Genomic DNA, 22100 nt, shown 5'->3' with positions numbered 1-22100 from the left:
TCTTTAACAGCGGGACATCTCAATCTGTCTCTCTTGTATGGCTTACTTTGAGCAAAATTGACATCTCATTTCAGTTTAATATATATAGATTACAAATACATTTGGATAGGAGGGGGGACTTCTTTAGGTAATAAAGCCTGTTGAACAGAATTGACAGGTTTGTGTGGCACACTTTAACTGTAGTGACTAACTTTCCTCCTTATGCCTTGTCCACCTATTAAATAAACACCATCTGTCCATGGTTTGGCAGTCTCTTCCTCAATAGTACTGTGAGGGTTAACTAATCCCTCTGTGACTCAGGTATATGGGACATGTCCTGACAGGCGACCCACAACTCCAACACACAGTGCAGCGATCTGTACAGCCCACAAAAAAGGGGGATTTTCACCAGAGCAAGAAGGTCTAAGAAAACAAAAGCAGAACAGGAAAGATGAACACCTCCTTGACAACATTCTTTTCTTTGATGAATCAAAGTTGGCAAGAAAAAAGAAACACCCATTCATTAAACATACCACCTTTAGAAGCTTGTGTTGAAAAGAGGAGGGGTAAAGACTGAGAGATCATGGACAGGTCAATGAGCACAGGTAAGGTTGGAAAGGACAGAAGTAGTAAGCCGTATATCAAATTAAACCTGTGTTCTATCTGTCTTACTCTACCCCCTCCATCCCTCCCTGTGTGTACATGTGAGGACCCAGCAGGCTGGAAGCTCTCCCAGGGCCCAGATGCTCTCTGTCAACACTGAGATTCCAGAGAGGAAGCAGGGCTTTACAGCAGCAAGCTGCACACACAGCCAGGCCCGGCAAAGACCAGGAGCCAGGAGAGGACAACCTGCTCCACATAAACACAGACCTCCCTGTCTCCTGTCTGAGCCACTGGTTCTGCTTCCTGGCTCAGGATGGGCTTGGTTCAGAGCAAGATAGTAGCTGTGAAGTCCTGGGAGTGGGGAATGAGCCACGGAGTTCCTCTTGCTGGGCTGGGCCCCCTCTCCGCCTGCCACCGTCAAGAGGTAAATAGCTATTGGCTGCTCAATAAGTGGCTTCAGTGCGTTGGAGTGAGGGGCCTTTTTTCCCCCACACTCTCCCAGCCTTGACAAGCATGTATTGACAGAGCAGTTACACACTAGCCCATTGGGGGAAATCCTCCACATTGTGCCCCAGGCAGCTGATAAATGGAACTCATACAGTACCTGTAAGCATGATCTCCTACGCATGGACACGCAAAAGTGCCTTTGCCGAACACACCGCTCGATACTACCATAATAATGCAGACATAAGTGCGGAGAAGAGGGGCTTTACAATATATAATGCAATAAACCAATAAAGCTGTGGAAAGGTAAAGAAAGGAAGAAAAAGAGGTTACAGATAAGTGTGCAGTCGTTGAATCCATCTTGTATTGATGTCTCAGTGCTGACATTGTGTCTTTCTAACCAATCATACAACAACTTAAATGTACAGTCCTGTGTAACCTCAAGAGGATGCAAATTACAGGGGGGAGTAACAGAAAGTCCAACATCTGCAATGGTGACCCAAATTCTCAAATAGACATGTTTAAGTTGAATTGATAATCATGGACTTTATAAGTACTTTTACAGAATCAAACATACACAACTCTAGAGGAGGGAAGTGAAAGAGACAAAAGCTTATACTATTGCCTATGCTGAACTATGTCATAACAGTTGTCAGTCCTTCTGGCCACAGTAGGAAACGATGTGTCCTCCTAGCCTTCTTGTTGCTGCCATTTGGAAACCACCGCAGTCCAGGGGAGGAGTAGGTGACGAGAGGAGGAGTCAGGGCTTGAGCCCCTAACATGTGCACGGGGGGGGTGCTGTCGTGTTTGGTCCTCACTCCCCTGCACCTCTTTCATGTCCGATCCACTGCTGATAAATAGCTAGGGGTGCACCACTCGCTTTCACTTTGTGATATGATGTCAGTAACCTTCATTGATCTGCGGGCGGGCAGGCAGGCCTTATCGCTGCCTCTCCCTTGTGATATACTGTGATCCAGGGCCCTGACTGCTTTTTAATACACTGCACTTTAGGTAACGGTGTCGCAGGCTAACCACCCTGCCTACTAACACCTGAGGCCGTATTTTACAGCAGTGCTGTGATGGCCAGAGAGATTGCACAGAAACGAACTCTCGGAGAGCCTGCCAGCAGAATGATAACACTGGCGGGACAGTAGAGTTGTGATATGGGGGATATTCTGTATTCTTCACTATGCCGGAACAGGTTTTCTGGCACATCTTCACCACCCAGCAAGGTGAACAAAGAAGCATGTAATAAAAATGTATTGCATTTTTAAAAACATGCATATCTTGGCCAAAAGCTGTCATCATCGCCATCAAACTCATGCACCTCCCATTCTCAATATATGAGAGATCTCTATCTCTATATTCTAACCTTTTGTTCCGGTGGCTGCGTTTTCAAGCCTAATCAAGCTCCTGTGTCAGAACATATAGAGTTAGTGTTGACAGAGCAAAGGGCTCTTAGCGGGGCTGAACTAGTGCTGAAAGCCACATCCTATCACCAGATTTATACATGTAGGCGTTCAAACCCCACTGCAGTCAGCATGTCGTTGTGTCCCTGGGCAAGACACTTCACCTCAAACTGCTCCTGTGGGGATTGTCCACAGTATTGAGTATGTAAGTCGCTTTGGATAAAAGCGTCTAACAAGTGACATGTAATGAACTCACTCAGAGAAACAACACCTGGGCTAATTGCTTAGTTGCACCTATAACACCACAAACATTTGAATGAGCCTACCCTCCAGTGAACTCTGTGCCAACACTGGCACACTGAACAGTTGGACAACATCAGAGGTTAAAGACAACCATTTGGCACTAGTTGTCCAATCGCATCAATAGTTTCAGTGAAAATACCATTTAAGACAAACGGAAGCAACATTCACAAAAAGCAAAGTTATATGTAAGTGTAACTATATAACCTCTTATATATACAGAGGCATGTACCAGATAACCACCACCACCCCCATGTACATGGGTTGAGGAATGCTGCAGATAAAGGAGACTGGACGACTAGCGGGAGAATTATCCCAACTATTGATTTTAGCTGTTGGGTATTACAGACGGAAACAGCGGGTTTATCAGGCCAGGATCCCTCTGCACTTTCACTAACTAAACGAGTATTTTCCGGGCTTATCAGGCAAAAAGCCTATTACTGATGGTCTCAGCCTCCCCCACAAGAGAAAGCGTGGCCACCATTATGCAGCCACTGGATGGGTTAGGTTGCATGTCTCTTCTGGGGACCTCTAACACTTACCCAACACTATCCAAAATGATGAACATATATCCACCACAACATAATATTCCTCGGGGGGGGGTTGAACATTTTATTATATATATATATTCATATTTACGGTTATCAGCTAATGGACTTGTGACCTCCTCAACTAACTGCTTTCTATCGTCCTCTCTCTCTCTTTCTCTCTCTCTCTCTAGGTCAATGTCATTTCTATGGCCTCTGTATATGAGGACTGTAACCAGAGATAATGGGAAGTGCTTTAATCCCTTAGCGGAGCCTAATACCAGCCTTAATCACAAGGAAAAAAATGTATGTTTTAATTACCGGCTCAAAGATCCAGACAGATACCTGTGAGGCACCTATCCCAGGATCCTTAGTGAGTGTGTCTCTTATCTGTGAAACATGAGGAAACCCCAGTTCTAAGTATGCATGCTACTCTGTATTAGCTGGCAAGGATTAAAAGTCCTCTCATTATTTTAAAAATAAATTATACTCCGAGACATTTTGAATGTATACCCATTTCCCAATATTAATAATGAAGAAGAGTAGAGACAGAGAACATTTCCCTCAGCAATTACTGTGAAAATCCATATACTGATCAATGTGCAATACCAGGGATTGTCTTAATACATATAAAATATAGACAACACCGCATGTGCGCACGAATGTGCATGAATTTATTGTGGCGTAAAATGACCTCAACAAGATGAGAATATTATTGAATAAATAAAAGCTTGGTGTAATAATTTACATATTTCATCACAGGCGGCAATGAAAGTAAGTGATTAAACATACAGTGAGAGAGAGAGAGGGAGAGAGACAGAGAGAGAGAAGAAAAGGCAGAGAGAGGGAATATTGACCAGACTGAACAAGACAAACTGCTTAACAGAACAAAATGATAAAGAAATAAAACTTCCCACTTGGGTCAGCCATACTAAAAGTGCATCATGGAACAATAAGACATATTGGATAATATGTCCGCCAGATGTTTTAAACTGCGTTACTCTAAGCCCTTCTTGTTCTAACTAAAGACTTCAGGAAAATCCTTCATCCATTATGTCAACACTAACATTTTTCATGGTCTATTCCAAAAGACAGAGACGAGCCTAGAAGTGATGGAGACCGGCAACAGCAGTGAAAGTGGAACAGGTCGTAGAATCATGGCCACGCTTGGCACCAACGAAGGGGCAGTGCTCATCTGCTCACGGGCCTGCCTTTATGTCTCCAAGTCAGTCCTGTAATTTGCTTGGGGTGGAGATAAATCTTATCTCAGAGACCTGATTAAGTTTTTAATTTACACTCCAATCAATAGCCCAGGTCTATTGGCAATGTGTCTAAAACTCTATTTACCAAAGGATTCCCTGCTATCAATTGATCAAGGACCGGCAGCCATAAATTATGGGAACATGTGTGTGTGTGTGTGTGTGTGTGTGTGTGTGTGTGTGTGTGTGTGTGTGTGTGTGTGTGTGTGTGTGTGTGTGTGTATGTGTGTGTGTGTGTGTGTGTGAGAGAGACAGAGAGAGACAGGGAGAAATAGAGAAAGGGTGAGAGGTTTTGTGAGGATTAGAAAGTGAACGAGCCAGGTTGTATGTGACCAATTTCAGGATAGAAAATAGATATGAGATGTAGCCTACTTAAAGACACATGACCTGGGAGCAGCACAAACACACTTTTGAACCTCTGCTCAATACTATTCAACATTATTCGGCTCAACAGCTCAGAGGCCAACTGTTGGTATGAAACCAATTGCAGGGAGAAATAGAATGTAAATCAGCTGTGAAAATTATGCAAAGTTTCCAGCTCACTCACTTCAATATGACTTTTTTTTAAAGATTCACACCCAGGGTGCTCGTTCTAAATGTCTGAACAAGTGAGACCTCCTACTTCCAGTCCTTTCTGCATGAGTGGCGTTATCTGTTTACACTTCCTTCTTTCCCAACGGATCTGTTAAAAAAGGACTCTGCTGGAGTCTGGGTTCCCCCACAGAACTCCTACATGCTTTTCCAACGCCATGCTCCATGGCACCCTGCCTGGGAAACTGAGGGAAGGATTGTTCAGGCACCCGTTTACACCACCATGATATCCAGGAAACAGCTATTTTCTGTTGGCTATTTTCAGCAGTTCAAATGTTTGTTTAGGAAGATAGAAGATGGGCTAAGCAGCTCTGGATAATCAGAACTGTAAGAATCTAATTCATCTTAAGTGAGACCATCCTCACTTGATTTCTCAGCTTGGTTCTGTAAGAGAACAAAGGTAATACCATTTTGCTCCAGAAATGACACAGACACAGTTCAGACTTTTCCCTGCTGTTCCCATGCAGAGGAAAAGAAGGGGAGGGAAAGGAGGGCAGCATTATCACCGTGGAGAAAGTGTCGTCATGGCGGTTCTGCTCTGACCCTGCTGACTCGCCGATTCCTTAACATGAGATCATTTTGGACAGCTGACCTCAATATCACTGTGCTCTGAGGACGAAACAGATCCAATGAAGCTTCTTATTCCCTTCACCCTTCCTACAAGACATAAGCAGGGCACACATCTACCAGCCACATGCATACAGTCTCCTTTTCTCCTCCACCACCATTAACAGATTTTGGAGGAATGAACAGAAATAGAATAAACAAGTCAGTTTCCTCCTTTCTCACAATTTCCAGTGAGAAATAAATAAACAAAAGGAAAGACAAGCTGGGCTTCACAGCATTAGGATATTCTGAACTTTTCACATGTTATTGTATTCTTTGTTCTTAGTTGCACACTCTCACACACTTCATATTTGAACAAAGCAGATAATACAGTATTTGCTGTAAAGGAACTACTCTCCAAGCTTCTCAACAGGTCAGCCAAGCTACATCATGTTTCTTTTCCACCTAGTATTTAAAATTACAACATACAATAATAAGGGAGAAAAATATTGTCGTAACAAATGTTTTGGAGGATGTTATGTGCTACTTTGTCATTAGTGGAGAAGCTGTCTGGTAAAATCAGGCATAAACATGTGTCAGAATTACATGTAATTATAGTTGAAAAACTTCCGCATGGGAGTATGAATCACCTCTGCAGCTGGTTGGCTTGGCAGGAGAGAATACGGCACCCTGCTATCCTCACCTTCATAACTGCACTGGGGGAAGGGAGCAGAACAGGGGAGACGTGCAGACAATGTCAGAGAGCCCGACTTGCTGGTCCTGTGCTGGATTATCTAAAGAGCCACCGACGGATATGTGTAATCAGCCCCATCCCCATGTTTCTCTCTCACTCTCTGCCTCTCTGGCTAATGTCTCCGCCTGATTCGATTGAGGCAATTAAGGCAGTAATCTATAGAGCTAGGGAGTGATGGAAACATTTCCCACTGTCCTCCTCATGTTTCTCAGAGCTGCTATAATTAGCTAACTTTGTTTCTCATTAAACATCAGAGCAGTATTTACATACCCAGATCCAATTTGGCGCTGTAGAGCCCATTCCTTTTAAACTGTCTTGAAAACCCTGAAACATGTCTGTAAACAAAGGACTGGAGGAGCTGTAATCTGCAGTCATTTGAATCAAACATTTATATATTATATTGGTAAGACATAATGTATCCAGAATGTACAGATTAATAACAATGTCAGAGTGTGTGTACGTTACTCTGTAGATGATCATTCCAGAGCAGTGTTGATGTAGATGTAAATGAGGCCTAGGAACGCCTGTTATTGCATGAAGTTTCATCTTAAAAATGAAGGACATCCTTCCATCCCAGGTTTAAATGAGCCATCATGGGAACTGGCATGGTAGGCCGATTCATATTCCCTGATGTCTCGTATTCAGCTTAAATTGTTTTTGCAGAGAAAAAGCTAAATTCTCAATCATACAGAATGGTGGAGTGCACTAAACTAAAATGCACACGGACAGATCTTGACTGTTCTCTGTTGTAGTTTAACATTCTGTAACTATATCATTGTAACATATCCAATATCTTTTTTACAAACTGATTTGTAAACAACACATTAAAAGTGTATTATTTTGAAATAAGGTTTGTTTAACCTAAACTGTCACCCTATTTTGTGACTTAGGATATCCTATAACATTTCTATAATGCAAATTAATTATATATTTGTTTTAAAAGAGAGCCAGTTAGGTTAGTAAACAACAGATAACTTCTCAAAATGTTAAAAGCTGTCGTAAATAACTCTATAAAGGAATTCACCAGCAAGGGAATGCAGGAAATCATCAAACCTTCATTTATGTTGAATCGCCTAATGGTCGGTTTCAGTACAAACAGCCTGTTGAGCTGAACAACAGAGGTCAGAGGAAGACACAGGAGATGCATTTCACACTAGTGTGATCTCTCTTTAAAGCTACTCTGGCCTGCAGCAGCTTACACACAGAGTTTTACTGCAATGGTAAACTTTTCTGTTGATATGCAAAGCAGCATGGATCATTTGATGTCCCCATGGTAACAATGCCCCTGCTTTGCAAAAATGTAATGATTAATCATGGTTTTGATAACAATGGACAAAATCCTTGTCTCTACTCTGTGTGTGTACGTGTGTGTACTTTTCAGGGCTGGAGATGGGTCCCTAGTGGTTACTACCGACATTGCAGCTAGTTACAAAGCTGACTCCTGTTTCTATTACTGTTAGTGTTTCTCTGAGGAGATGTGTTGAATTTCTTTAACACACTGGAAATAATTTGTGTTAACACATTTACCTTTGAGGTAGCAAACTGACTCAATGAGCTGACACAATTAGAACCTCTTATTTTGCGTGGGCTGCTGCACATGTACAAATTAGTTTACTACTACTGTGGCTGTGGGCTTATATTTTGGTAAAATAATTGGAAACACTTCTACAATGAAAAGTTAAATATGGTCATATTCAGGCTGCCGACTACCAGAAGATGGTTGCTTCTTGCATCATCAAACTGAGGAGAGGGGTAATTTAATCAGCAGCACTCCAGCCTGACACAGATTCACTTTGACATGTGTGCTTTACCCGTAATTCATCTTTCTGAAAAACACAAAAAAAACTATACAAACACTAATTTCTCTCAAATCCAATACCTGGCAAAGGGGTAGTGAAAATGTAACAGGTTTTCATTGGCTCACACCACAATCCCTTCAGATCTCATCCTATCAAGAGTACGTTTCCTGATGTCCCTGAACACAAAGGCTAGTTTCTAGTTTTGGTTTCTGCAATTATGCCTTAGCTAACAAGTGACCACACGTTTAGACAGACTATATGACCATACAATGCACATTGGCTGGTAGTGGAATGTATAAGTAAACAGTGTGAGGGGTAGAGCAGTGCGTAGGGGTCCAGATGGGCAGGCAGGGAGGCCTGTCCTGGGAAAGGGCTGTCAGTCCCATACGCCCCTCCTCAGTACCGCTCTGGGCCTGTGTGTAAGACTGCAGCTAGCCTGGCCTGAGCAGCAGAGGGTTAACTGCACTGCCCAGTCACAGGCGTGAAGTGAAACAATGAAATAATGGCAGCGAGTGAACGCTCAAAGGCAGGGGGCAGGGTGGGTGTGAGAGAGTGGGGGCTCACCATGGGCTCCTGCAGATGTTGCTGGGCTTCGGCGGGTCACACAATCACACGTATTAGCATTCCTGATAGAGGGAGCCCGGATTAGGGAGCTGAATGCCTTTCTCGACTCTGTCAGAGTTTGAACACGCCAGAGAAGCAGAGCGGAGGGAGAGAAATCCCAGACATGTGGCGAGGAAAGGTGGAGACAAGAGTGTAGGAGAAGAAAAGCACGCTTAGACAGTGTGGAGGAAGGCCTAGCTCACAGAAAGAGCAGGCAAAATGCTGAGGGCAGTTAGAGAAAGGCGAATGAAGAGTAAGATTGACAGACAAATTGCGCCAAATTGACTAAACAGCTAATGAAAGAGTTTAACAAACAGACAATAAAGAGAAATCAAGCATGTGATAATTTAAGTGTTTTGTGAGGTTGGCAGAGGGAGTGTATATGTGAAACGAAGATTTCTATTTGTGGCTGAATGAGTGAATGAGCATAGACAAACGGCTTTCTTTCTTCTTTGTATGTGTGAGTGAGCAAGAGAGAGGGAGAGAGAGAACAGAGACAAAAGCTTTTCTGAGTGTATGTGTGCCGTCCTGTCCTTTTTCCCAGGACAGAGGTCTGGAGAGGCCTCATATTTCTGGCTGCTGTCAGGCTGGGGTGAGAGGCAGAGACAGCAAGGGGCAGCTGTTTGCTACGAGGTACCCTGGCTCCCTCACACACAGCCTTTGATCCAACTTGGCTTCCTTTGCTAGCCAAGTCTCACCCTGTGTATGAATGTGTGTGTTTGTGTGTGTTAGGGTATGAGCATGTCAGAGGGAGAACACATATAAGTTTGTGGGTGTATTTGGCGTACTAGGGGCACAAGTTGTTGCAAAATATGGAATAGAATGAATACAAGGCAACTCTAAACCTGTGCTATTGCTCCCTTTCCCTCTCTTTGTTTTAGCACAAGACAAATAATTTGGAATGCAGCCGAACCAGTTTGTTATGGTTGTGTATTCAGCAGAGACTTTTGAGAGGGACAGGTGAATAGTGAGACATACTAACGCACACATATTGAGCAACACTCATAAGTGTATAATAATAATAATCATCATCATAATAATCATAACCTCTACATTCATAATTCTGTGGTTAATTTTTGATGGACAGCACAATGAAAACCAAATCAAATGCTGCTAAAACTAACATGGATTTAATTAAGAAGCACTGTGTTCACACACCTTCAACCACAAAAGCTTTTGTTTGTGGTGTCATTACTACATAGCAGTGATATTTGGCAACAGAGGAGAGGAAATGCAACCATTCAATTGATATTGTAGTCTCTAGTTTAATACAATGATTAAATGAGTATGTCGGCTTTACTGCACTATGATTCTCTCGAACAGCAGGCATAACCCAGGTTTCTATTAAGAGTCTATGCAGGTGGAACATATTCATTGCACCCTGCTGTCACTGTCCTTAAATCCATGACAACAAAGGAAAAAAAAAAACATGCAGCGACACTGAATACACTTAAAAACCTCTATATTTGACAGTTAAGGGAGATGTACCTTTGTCCCCAGCCAATGACTATCAGTGACTCTACAAGTTAATATTTGCTTCCGCCTGCTCATAAATTTGCATTGCATTAGAACCTGACCTAAATGCATTTTTATCACCCAAAGTAATTAGCTGAGCATTAGTTGTATGAGAGAGAGAGAGAGAGAGAAGAGAGAGAGAAAGTACTATGAGGCTGAATCCTTGCTGAATGTGTGGTTATAGATGAGAGCTACAGGAGGAATGGTTACAGAGTAAAGCAGAGCTGGGCCACCAGATTAAAGAGGAAGTAAACACGGCCAGAGTGCTGCCTCTTTAATCTACTACATTAACTCTGGCACCACAATGGGAGGAGCCAGCACGCAGGCAAACGGCACAGCCACACAAAGGGGGAGTGTCAATGAGGGGGTAATAAGGAAAGACAATGAGTAAACAAGCAGGGGAAGTCCATGCCTGGCGTGCTAGTAACTCCCTGCTTCTCACTGCCTGGCACACACAAAGGCCCTGCTGTAATTAGCCACCCCAATAGGTTGTTTAGCATTTGCATATAAATGCCCTCAGAGGCAAACGCTAAACACGCTGACACAAGCCATGCCCAAAACAGACGTTCGCCACACCTCTACCCCTCCAGGAGGTCTCAGGGGTCCACTTATGTGGGGGTACCCCCTCCCTTTGCCTTGTGCTTGTACCCACTACAGGCAAGCTGGCATCTATTACACAGAAAGCGGAGAGCACACAAAAACGCGGGTACTCAGTTCTTGTTTCAAGAGAGATTGTGAAACAGTGTAGCCAGGCTTCCTGTTGAAGGCCCACACAGCCATCTGTCATGTGAAAGTACATTTTTGTCCTGACCACAGGACTGACGCTCAACAAGGGAGAGGGTGCAGGTGTCAGTCCGATGTTTTGTTCTATTTGGAAGACAGGAAAGAACTCATACAGATATATCCATGTACAATCACTGGCCCATGCGCATCTGTACATGTGCATGAACACGCACAGAGCTGTCCTGGGAAGCCAGGGGTCTACAGAGTGTGAGAAATGAGTGTTCTTTCTTGATCAGGGTCAAAACATGCAGGCTTGTTTATTGTACCCTATCTGGCTGGAAAAAGAAAAGTGTTGTAGTTGTACCAGTGTAGCCAAAGCTGGTAGATTAGAGTAAGACGCCTAATACATTTACACAACATTCAATCGCAAACATGCTAAAACATATATATTTTCTACAGTTTTGAGTTTAAATTCTGTAATGTTACTGAAAATGTTTTTGATGAGACCTTTGCGTCAGTTCTACATTTCCTCTTCTGTCTGCCGTTGTTTTGACAATGGAAATTCATGAAAAAAGATACAAACTATAGCAAGGAAGGAAGTGATGAGACTGGGGTCTCTGCCCTCCTTCCCTCCTCCAGCGCTGACAACCACCTCTCTCTTTTCTCTTCTTCCTCTAAACCCATATTCTCTGCAATGTAAACAAAGGCTGTGTCATCTACACACTTGTCCTGTTCCCGGTACTGCTAGGAGGGAAAGAGTACATCCACAAAGCTCCTGCACCATACAAGGACTACTTCCTGTGTTAATTCTAAGCACAGAGTGCAATTTTACTACGACAGTGCACGGGAATACCACATAATAAAATGCTAGCATAAAACCTGGTTCTCACCTGCCATGCAGCCTGTTGTTCCCCATCAGGGCATGACCCAACATGAGGAAACACCTGGCTTCAACGAAAAAGCAGGCAATAAGAGGAGCCTATTTTATAGCCATCCTCCTCCTTATACAGTTATGCCTAAGTTGCAGGAGCAAGCTTGCTGCTCAAGTTGTACATCATATATAAAGCAATTATTTATTCTATCAAATGCACATGATGTAGGCTGGGGACAAAGCATTGCTCTGAGGAAGAGTAACGAAGTAGCAGAAGAGAAGGAAAATAGAGAATCACTTGTCAAAGAATTGGCACTTGGCATATATGGAGGAGAAAAAGTGCTCTAAAAGTCAGCATCCGTTTTGAGCCTTGTTCTTACCTCAGGCTCACTTCCTATATGTGGTCAGGGTGTGTTTTGTTCTACAGCTTCACACAACAATGCAACAAAAAAGTCAAATGTTGGCCCTGCTAGAAAAAGACAGGAAAATGTATTTGAATTAAACCAAAATGCAGTGTGACAGACGTTCAGACATACAACAGATGACCAGGTGAAAGAATGGATGTTTTAAACTAAAACCATTATTGTAAATAGGTAAATGCTTTTTTTCTTTTAGTGTTGGGGCGCCAAATTCACAAGAACATTGCCAATAGCTGTATACAATAGCCCAAGCCCCTATCTTCATTCATTAAACAGTAGGCAAAATAAAAGCCATGATGGCCAGACGAGGCAAATGACGTCACAAAGCCGAGGTCACCAGTCTGTCATGGCCGTCTAGCCCTGTGTCAGCCCCATGGGACCTGCCCCACCCCCTCCAGCCGAGACCCAATCTCTGCTGTGGCACTGAACGTCAAAATGAAAACCAAACAGTCGCAGAGGGCTCTGTGTCGAATATGTAAACGCTACAGCACTGTCGCTGTCATGAGACATAAGCTACTGGGTGCAACAACAGCGGTTGTAGCATAGCCTGCCATAGAGGTGGTAGCATCAGGACCAGCAGACAATAATTGCCATTAAGCTGGAAAAATATACATTTTTAGCACGTGTGAATGGGAGAAGAAGAGAATACATGTCCTCCTCCTCAGGCTAAACACACACATACACACACACAGACGCTGTATATGTCTAGTTTTCGGTGTTGCTGTGTGGGAGTCTGCTTCTCTCTAATCAATTTATTATGAGGCACCGGGGTCCTTATGTGTGTTCATTTAACACAGGGAAATTGAGAAAGAGCATTTGTTATAGGTACAAGGAGATCCAGAGAGGAAACCTTATGTGTTTCGGGAGGAAGAGAGCGGTAGAGGAGAAGGGTGAGGTAAAGGCACACAGCACAGAAACACCCTGCAGAATAATGTAGTGGTGTAATATTGTGGCTTTGAGGAAATGTTGATTTAATTGCAGTTTGGTGCACATTTAATGTGGTCTGTATGACACCTGGCATAAATGGTTTACACTCGGGACAGTGCCAATTATAATTCAGCCAATCAGAAATCTTTCATAAATCCACTGACATGCTCACTGCAACAGCTAGATGCTTATTTGACGAGATGAGATGGGATGGCGACAGACGCACATGCAGTATATCTTCTTTTTAATTACAATGTCTGCAGAGGTGGGACTCCGCTATAAACAATCATCTGTGCAATCAAACACCAAATACCACCTACAAGCATTATAATAATACATTCTCACTGAAAACTGAAAAAAATTAAAATGAGCATGCACAGTATTTGTATAATTATTATAGCAATGCCCAGCTAAAAAATGAGGCATGTAACTCTACCATTCATTCAGCAGCTTTGACAGCAGGACTTTATTGTTCAATTTAATAATGACTGTCAGGTAGTGGTGGTGGTCAGTTGGCCTACATTCACAGAGGCAGACACACACACTGGGATATAATAAACAGAATATCATTACTATTCTGCTGAATGTAAAGCGCTAGTAAATACTTAAAATCATGTTCAAAGCTCATTAAAAATATAAAATGTGTGCATCTTTGAATGTGCTTTTGTTAAACTGTTAGCACTTTCTCACTTCTAATAACACTGCAGGTCTTTCACAATATTCTAATATTATGTATATAAATATATTGATGTGTTTTATTCTTTCATGCAATGCAACAACATGTAAAGAAAACTAAAATAGTCTACATGACTTCAGTAAGTTATTTCCAGGCACTTTTCAACACCAAAGAGGAAAAAAGATATGTGAGCTTTATCTCACATAAGTAAATAATAAAACGGCCAGCTATGTTGAGTAAGGAATACTGAAAGAAAATAACAATGTACAGTTTGAGCTGTATGCCCCTATGTTTGTAGAAAAAATAAAAATATAGCAGCAGAAGCTTGAAGAAAGCTGACATCAGAGGAATACGGAGGCTACAGCACTTAGGGGCCATTTTATTGCTTTGCTGTGGTCAAGTGAGGTGCACCGAGCTCAATTCCACCACAACAATGGCAAAAAGGGCCGCAGAGACAAAAGAGGGCTATCCCTGCTTCTTAACCCCTTCACTACTGGCAGATCAGTCGCCTGGGGTACCGAGCGAGAACACCAGGCCACCTCAGGAGAAGCAACGGGAATGACAAATAGCCAGCCGCAACGTATATACCTACTGTATGACAACAGCTCACACACACACACACACACATTTAGCTACTTACACATAACAAACAATACAAGCACACAAACCACATAGGAATCTATCAACGGGCAGGTGAAGTCGGCTGCTTTTCCTGACCAGGAACAGCAGTCGGCTTCACCTCAGCCCCGTCTCATACTGAAATACACTGCAGCGTGCTCTCTATGTCTTTCCATCTCTGCCCCTCCCTCCCTCTCCTTCTCTCTCTCTCTCCTTTCTCTCTCCTCCACTGGGAACATGGACAGGCTACTACACATTTGCAAGTGAATTACACTTTTTGTTGAGATTTCGTTGTGTGTGGATTGTAAAAAAAAATAGGAAAGAGGGTGTGAGAGGGAAAGGGTGCTCCTGCCATCACTCTTTTCTTTTCTTCTCTCTATAATCCTGAGGAGGATAAGCTGTGAGGTACACAGAGAGGAAGTGCCATAGACCTGCTGGGGTCCAGCACATCCTAGTAGTGCATTCCTGAAGCAAAGCTATCAGACACACGTATAGACAGACACAGACTAAAACCCTCTCGCACATTATGACAGAGTGGAGAGGATGCAGAGCTGAAATAAACGGAGAAACACTGCTCACGCGTAATTGTATGAATCAGAAAATGTACTGTCAAACACCATCAATCTGTCTATCCCATGCCCCAGAGTTAATACTAAGCATGTCTTTCGAGCATCAAATGGAGAATAAGTAGAATCGAGAAAGGGAGTTATGGAGTCTATAGCAGCATAATGTTCATATCACTTTCACATAGCTCTTTATCTTGCCTTTCAAACAAGCCCAAGCCCACTGACCGACAGAAAAGCGGTGAAGCTGATAGCTTGACTATACAAACACACACTGTATTTGGTGCGAGTACAAGCCGAGATGTTGCATCATCGTGTGACCTGGCTGTAAATTAGTGACAGGGAAAAATTACACAGATCAACACACTGCATTTGATCATGTCTTATTTCATACTAATTGTAATTTGTTGTATAAAAACACATTTATCCTCTCTGTCTGAGTATGTAATGTCTTCATTTTTATTTAAATTGTATAATACTTAATGTTAAAAATATGTAGTACAATAAATCATATGTAACATGAGGCAGGAGCTATGCGACTGATGCACTGTCAATATTTTAAACCATCACTCTCTTTCACACACAGACTTACACACACCAACCCACACACACACACGCAACGACTTACATTTCATCTACACAATGCAGATTTCACAGACACAGATAAACAATGCGAGGGCAGTTATCACTCCACGGAGCACAGTAACATAGAGGAAGAGGAAGAGGATGACAAAGAAATAGGGGAGGATAAAAAGACGGCGTGTGTGTCGTCAGAGTCACAGGCCAGAGGGGCCCATGTATTGTTCCAGGGCTCAGTGTGGGGAGAGAAAGGCGACCTGTCTAAGCGTCCTCCATGTTTTATGCATTCTGTCCTTTGTGATGATAAGCGCCAGTGCGGAGGGTGGAATGCTGGCCTCCAGGGTCCAGGAGAGGGGTGGGCTTATGGGGGGGCTGGGGTGCAGCTCAGTTTAATTTTGCAGCCCTTGGAGTGGTCCCTGTCATCCCTGCCTCGCCCGTGTGTAGGCATATGTAGCCCATACAGACACGTAAACCGTTGTTCCTCCCATCCCTGAACACTAGAGCTAGCTGCTGCTGCTGCCCCAAATAGGATATTATAACCACTATGCCACACACCGTACACACACACACACACACACACACACACACACACACACACACACACACACACACACACACACACACACACACACACACACACACACACCACACACACACACACACACACACACACACACACACACACACACACACACACACACACACACACACACACCTATCTGTTCAAATGCAATACAAATGTGTGTAAAATTGTATCACATATTATTGTGCTCTATTCTATGACAGCATGTACATTTCCTTCACTAAAGGGAATTCAAAATAGAAGCCATTCTTTGCTTTCAATCATATTACTGAATGGAAAATGTTTTATTTATTTGTATTTGATCCCATATTTACAAGATTATCAGCACAACATTGTGTGTGATGTGTCTGAATTTTAACCCTGGTTTACATTTTTTAAAGCAGTTCAGAATTAATACAAAATAATAAGTATAGAAATAAAAAGTGTATAACACGGCCTTGACGTGAAACCTTACACATATTTTTCATCATGCCAGAATACACACACAGACACATGCAGAAAAACAAACGCATCTTCTCAGTCATAAATGTTGCCTACCACAATGATTTAACCAAGATTGTTAACACGATAACATATTGTGAAAGAGCAAACAACAAAAATCTCGGCAAATTTCACTTTCAAAAGATAAAAGGATGACATTGAAGGAAAGCTCAAGAGAGAAAATACTCTCTATGGATAAAAAGGAGTCATATGGACACTTGGAGCTGGTAGATTAGGGATTATGTACAGCATTTAGACACAACACAAGCATGCATGTACACACACACAAACACACACACCTGAGCATGACAGTCATCTCTGCCTTTCCTCCTTTCCACTCTCTCGCTCACCCCTGTGCTGAGCCGAGATCCCGCCCCCCGCCTGCTCCTTTATGACAGCATGACATGTACACTGGCCTCGGCAGCAGGACAACTGGAAGAACTGGTTGTTGCTGCACGACCTTGCATATTCAAAACCACACATCAGACTCAAAGCCATCATCTGTGTCCACTTCCTTCATATACATATGTCCATAAAGTAAATGCTGCCACTTGACATTCTTCTCTTATTTCAGTGAAGACGCATCCACACAAAGGTAGACCTTCATATCTATAGTGCTCTGTCTCTCAAGAAGCAGAGGTTTTACTAAAATACAATATATGTTAATAATAATAATAATAATAATAATAATAATACAAATAATAATTATAGCATTTCAAATGTTACATTCCTAAAAGACACATTCTTTTTCAATATTCCACTTCAGTCAATCAGAGCATTATAACATAATAAGATGGATTTAATTGTTCTGTGTGTATAGACTTCCTATAGCAAACACACTTAAATTGTGATGAATCTCCCATGTACGGCCTTAGCCTACAAGTAACCCAAAGAGGGCTCTCTTCAACCGATAACATGGCAACGAGCTCCCCCACGGAGCCAATGCCCGTGCACAGTAAGGTTGTAGTTAAAGAGGGAGCTATGCAGAGACACATTGAGAATGGAGATGGAGAAGGGGGGGGGTGACAGAGAGCGAGAGAGAGAGAGAGAGAGAGAGAGAGAGAGAGAGAGGAACAGTGAGAGGAGGAGAAGGGGTTATGACAGCCAGAGGCGCTGTCTCCCCTTTCTCTGTGTTACCCCCAAACCATGAAACAAGCCTATCCATGACGACTACTCCCTTTATCTAATTTCCCCGACTGAAAGCGCTACCCCTGCTCATGCAGTCCAATCACATCTGAATACTCTGAATATACCTGTCATTGAGTATGGTAATAGAGGGAGGCCAAAGGTAAACAGTGGACAGCCGTTTTGCTGCTGTGCACGATCAATGGCAAGTACAGTTAAAAATCTGGTCAAATCACAGCATAACAACACCAAATGTTTTTTTCATGATACGAAGAACCATTGAAACAGCAGCAACACACACATATCAATTCCTGCAGATATGTACTTGCATTGTTTGTCATATAACTAGAAGCATTTTCTATTACTAAATGCACAGCACCATCGTCACAAATAAACTAAGCTGTGTTATCTTAGACAAAGGATTTTTTTCCATGTTCCACTTTCAAATAACATGCTTACAATTTATTATGGTTTTATAACCCTATGTGTGCTGGTTAAAAACAGTTGCACGATATCACAAAGATATAGAGCAATTACAAATAAATTCAAACTAATTCTAATGAAATTAATTAGTATAATTAAGATGTGTGAAATATCTGCATGACAGTATTTCTTATTTATTTTTAACAGAGTAATATCCTGTTTTACAGTTTTTCTTCAGTTATGGTATCTGCACATGTGCCTTTATTAATATTCATTCATTCAAAATCAAATTTAAAAGAAGAATCCTACCTTCTTGAAAACATTTAAAAACATTGAAAAAACAACTCTGATCCCAAGTAATGAGCTAAAAATTAAAATTGCCTATTTTCAATTAGCTTTCACAAAAACACTGTCTGTGGTAAAACCATCAATCTGGTGGCAGCTCACAGTTCTCACAAGCACAATACTTCCAATATCACAGTCAAGGATAAGGATGAGATATTAGTTAGCTACACCGAACACAGCGTCTGACAAACACACATTTGAAATAGAATACATATAAAATAAACCCAATGACATTCCTATACCAATGCCAGGAACTGTAATAATTAAACATAAATATGATGATGAGACAAGCCAGGAAAAGCAGACAGGTAAGATGACAGTAAACATTTCTGCTGTCTTTGTTTTGTAACAGAAGACGGAGAGAGAGGGAGGAGGAGGAAGAGGAGAGGAGTGTTACTGTCAGATAGGGGAGGAAGAGAGATCACTCGAGTTCTCGCACAGCAGCCTATACCTGCCCTATACACTACAACACCTTTGAGTTTCTAATCACTGGAATCCAAACACATACAATGTGCTGTCTTAGACGCACACAAATAATACTGGGGTAAACATACCAAAGCAATACGAAAAGACGAAGGAGACAAATATTAATTTTATAACTGCTATAAATTAATCAACCCTTTTCCCCCCAGTGCTAATCTCTTCCCGTCTGTTCCTCTCCAGACTGAAAGGTAGGATTCTGTTTATCTGACCTCTTCCCCTGATTCCTCCTCTATGGCCCATGGCTATTTGACCCCTCCACCCAACCCCCTCCTGCCCTCAGCCCCCCTTTTCCTTTCTCTCCATGAAAGCCTTAACGTTTTGTTTTATTAAACCTGTTACCAGTTGTTTTTTGTTGCTCTCATCCTAAACTAAAGCCAAAGTCGTAATCCAGCAGATGCTGACGACCACAAGTGCTTTGTGTGGCTCCCAAAACATACCAACAACTATACCATCACCCTTTTTTCTCCAAGCGAGACCCACTCTCTCACCATCGTCCCTCGGCTGTTTGCGCGGGGTTTCCTCTCTTTCCTTTTTATCTCTGCACTCACTCCATGACCCCTGTTCCCCCTGTTCCCCCTGTTCCTTGCTGTCTGACCTACACCCCCCACCCCACACCCACACACACAGTTTCCCACCCCCCTTTCTGCTTTCTGTTTCCCCCAATGGAACACATATCCTTGCCACTGCTCGCTCGCAAAACCTCTTCTTCTTCTTCTTTCTTTTCCCGTCTCTATGTCGCTAAAAATATCCGAGGCTGGTGTATCATTCTCGCAGCTTTTTCTGGCTATATAGCTCCATCACATCCGAAACCAAATGCTATTTTTTAATCACATTAATGGAGCTTGAAAATACACCTAATCGTCAAGATAACAATTGCATTTCCGTTTTATTTATTTTTCCGATCAGATCCATTTTTCGGCGAGGTTGGTCATAATGTAATCATAGGCAGTTAAACTGTGTATTTTATTTGGAAAAGGCCCATCCAGTTTAGTAAGGCTGCTATTATATTTTCCTCCGAGAGTACAGACTATTCTATTTTGGGTAAGAGAAAGATGTCTTGTTTAACTTGCACACAAAAAAGAAATCCTGCCAATGTTAACTGGCTAAGCGGCTACTAAATGCATGCAGTGACCTATAGGTTTAGCTTGGACCGTACTTTAAGTTTCCGGCAGTAACTTTGGAATGATTATGGCTGCTTAAGGTCAGACTAATAGGGCAATGTTTTGTTTTCATTCCGGCCAGCATTTCTCGGGGAAAAAAATGTTCTCCTGAAAGTCAGATACGGTAGCCAAGTAGTTGGAGGCAGCAGCAGCTCCAGCCTGCCCTATGTCTTCCCTAAACCACATGTCTGTTCTCTGAAACGCAGCTCAGACTCTCGGGCTGTCCGTGTACAAGGTCCTGCTGATCCGCTCTTGTCATGAAGGAGACCCGGGGCTTCGTTCATCTCAACACACACATTCACACAACACACACACGCTCGCAAAACACGAGCCCATTCGCGCACGCACGCACACATACACACATGTCGATCGATTTGCATGTGACTTCGTCAGGGAATGAGCGAGAATCGACTTAAAAACAACGCTTCAAAAGAGCCAAACAGCGATGAAAAATAAAAAGACAAGATGGACAAAGTGGGGTAAAGGGGAAAAGTGTAGCTTGAGGAACTAAGACAGGGCGGAGGGATTGCACATTTCACAGAGAGACGTATCGAAGAAGAACACAAATGTGTTTATCCAGAAGAGGATTTTAAAGCATACGACGGTGCTGCAAACCCTTGGATGTGGCAAGTGTCAAATCTGTAAAAATAAGAAAGCGAGAGATGGTCCCTTTCGCCGGACGCACACGGACCCACAGGCTGGACTTGGAGCTCCTTTTCTGGGCTGCGCTCATGTGGAGCTGCCGCTGTCCTTCGTCCGCTCAACACAACCCCTTTTCTTATTGCATCTGTGCCTTAAAACACGTTTCTTGACACCCATAAGCCCTTTATACCTGTTCCTGATCCCACCGAAATGCACATATCTGTTTTAAAACCGTGTTTTTCTACGGTCAACTGCTTGGAGAGGATCGCTGTCTTGCCCATTTCTTATCTTCCATTCATGAGGAGGAGAGGACGAACGCTGATGTAAACACAGGTAACGATACGAATAAAATCGAGAATAAAACAAACTACTTGCATGAAATGAACTTGTGATCGCCAGTCATTTCTCACAATGTGAGAAAAACCAGCTTCGCTACACGTAGCGTAAACTACGAACAGATAGGAAAACAGATTCAGATAAGTCTACAGCGAAAAGAATAGGATCGTGGAAACAGAGAGGAAAAGAGACAAACGCAAAGTTGAAACTTACAATTTCTCGCTGCCGCTTTGTGATCCTCGCTTTTTAATCCAGTATTGAGATGATTTAGCTAAAGATCCCATCAAGGCAGTCCCCTTTTGGTCAGTTTGCGCTTAGGGTGGCAAAAGAAAGATCATTGTTGTTGCGGAGTGTAAAAAACCGAAGTAGGTAGCCTACTATTAGTTGTTAAAGGCAATATAAAAATAATTTGGATGCAAAGCAGGCGATGAGTCTTGTGTTAGAGGGAGCGAGGAAGAGGTGAAAGTGAGATCTGATGATTGAAAAGAAAAAACTCTTTGGATCTTTATTCCTGCTAATTAGTTTCCTGCAAAAAATGGCTGTGATTAATTCAGTGCGCATGTGCTTCATTACACAGGCACGAAGGGAAGGGCTAATTAGCCGCCTTCTGGATCAATAAGATTCAGCAAAGGAGAGAGCTCGGGAGAGAGAGGGAGGGAGGGAGGGAGAAAGAGGAGGGAGGGAGGGATGGATAGATACAAGTAAAAAAAGAGGAAAGTAATGATCAGGAATTGAAAATATGGAATTAAGAACAGCGGAAAGTAAGAGTTTGATTAGACGGAAGACAGTGAAAGTTAATACTGAAGCAGGCAGCCGCA

The 22100-nt window shown here is 42.6% G+C and overlaps 1 protein-coding gene across 3 annotated transcripts in view; it reads right to left on the bottom strand.

The window, feature by feature from the left end:
• zfhx3 (zinc finger homeobox 3) overlaps positions 1 to 21886 on the bottom strand; it is a 133590-nt gene extending 111704 nt beyond the window's left edge. For 2 of the 3 annotated variants that reach the window (XM_034116021.1, XM_034116014.1), the window contains exon 1: positions 21496 to 21886. The gene's annotated coding sequence lies outside the window, so the exon portion shown is untranslated. Of the gene's footprint in view, positions 1 to 8775; positions 8794 to 21495 lie in introns of those variants that run through there. The other variant, XM_034116017.1, reaches the window with a different exon arrangement.
• Between the last annotated feature and the right edge of the window lie 214 nt (positions 21887 to 22100).

This window comes from Trematomus bernacchii, unplaced genomic scaffold (genome assembly GCF_902827165.1).
Source record: "Trematomus bernacchii unplaced genomic scaffold, fTreBer1.1, whole genome shotgun sequence".
In the NCBI taxonomy this organism is placed as follows: Eukaryota; Metazoa; Chordata; class Actinopteri; order Perciformes; family Nototheniidae; genus Trematomus; species Trematomus bernacchii.
The sequence above is the reverse complement of the archived record's forward strand: the minus strand, read 5'-3'. Positions and strand labels throughout refer to the sequence as shown.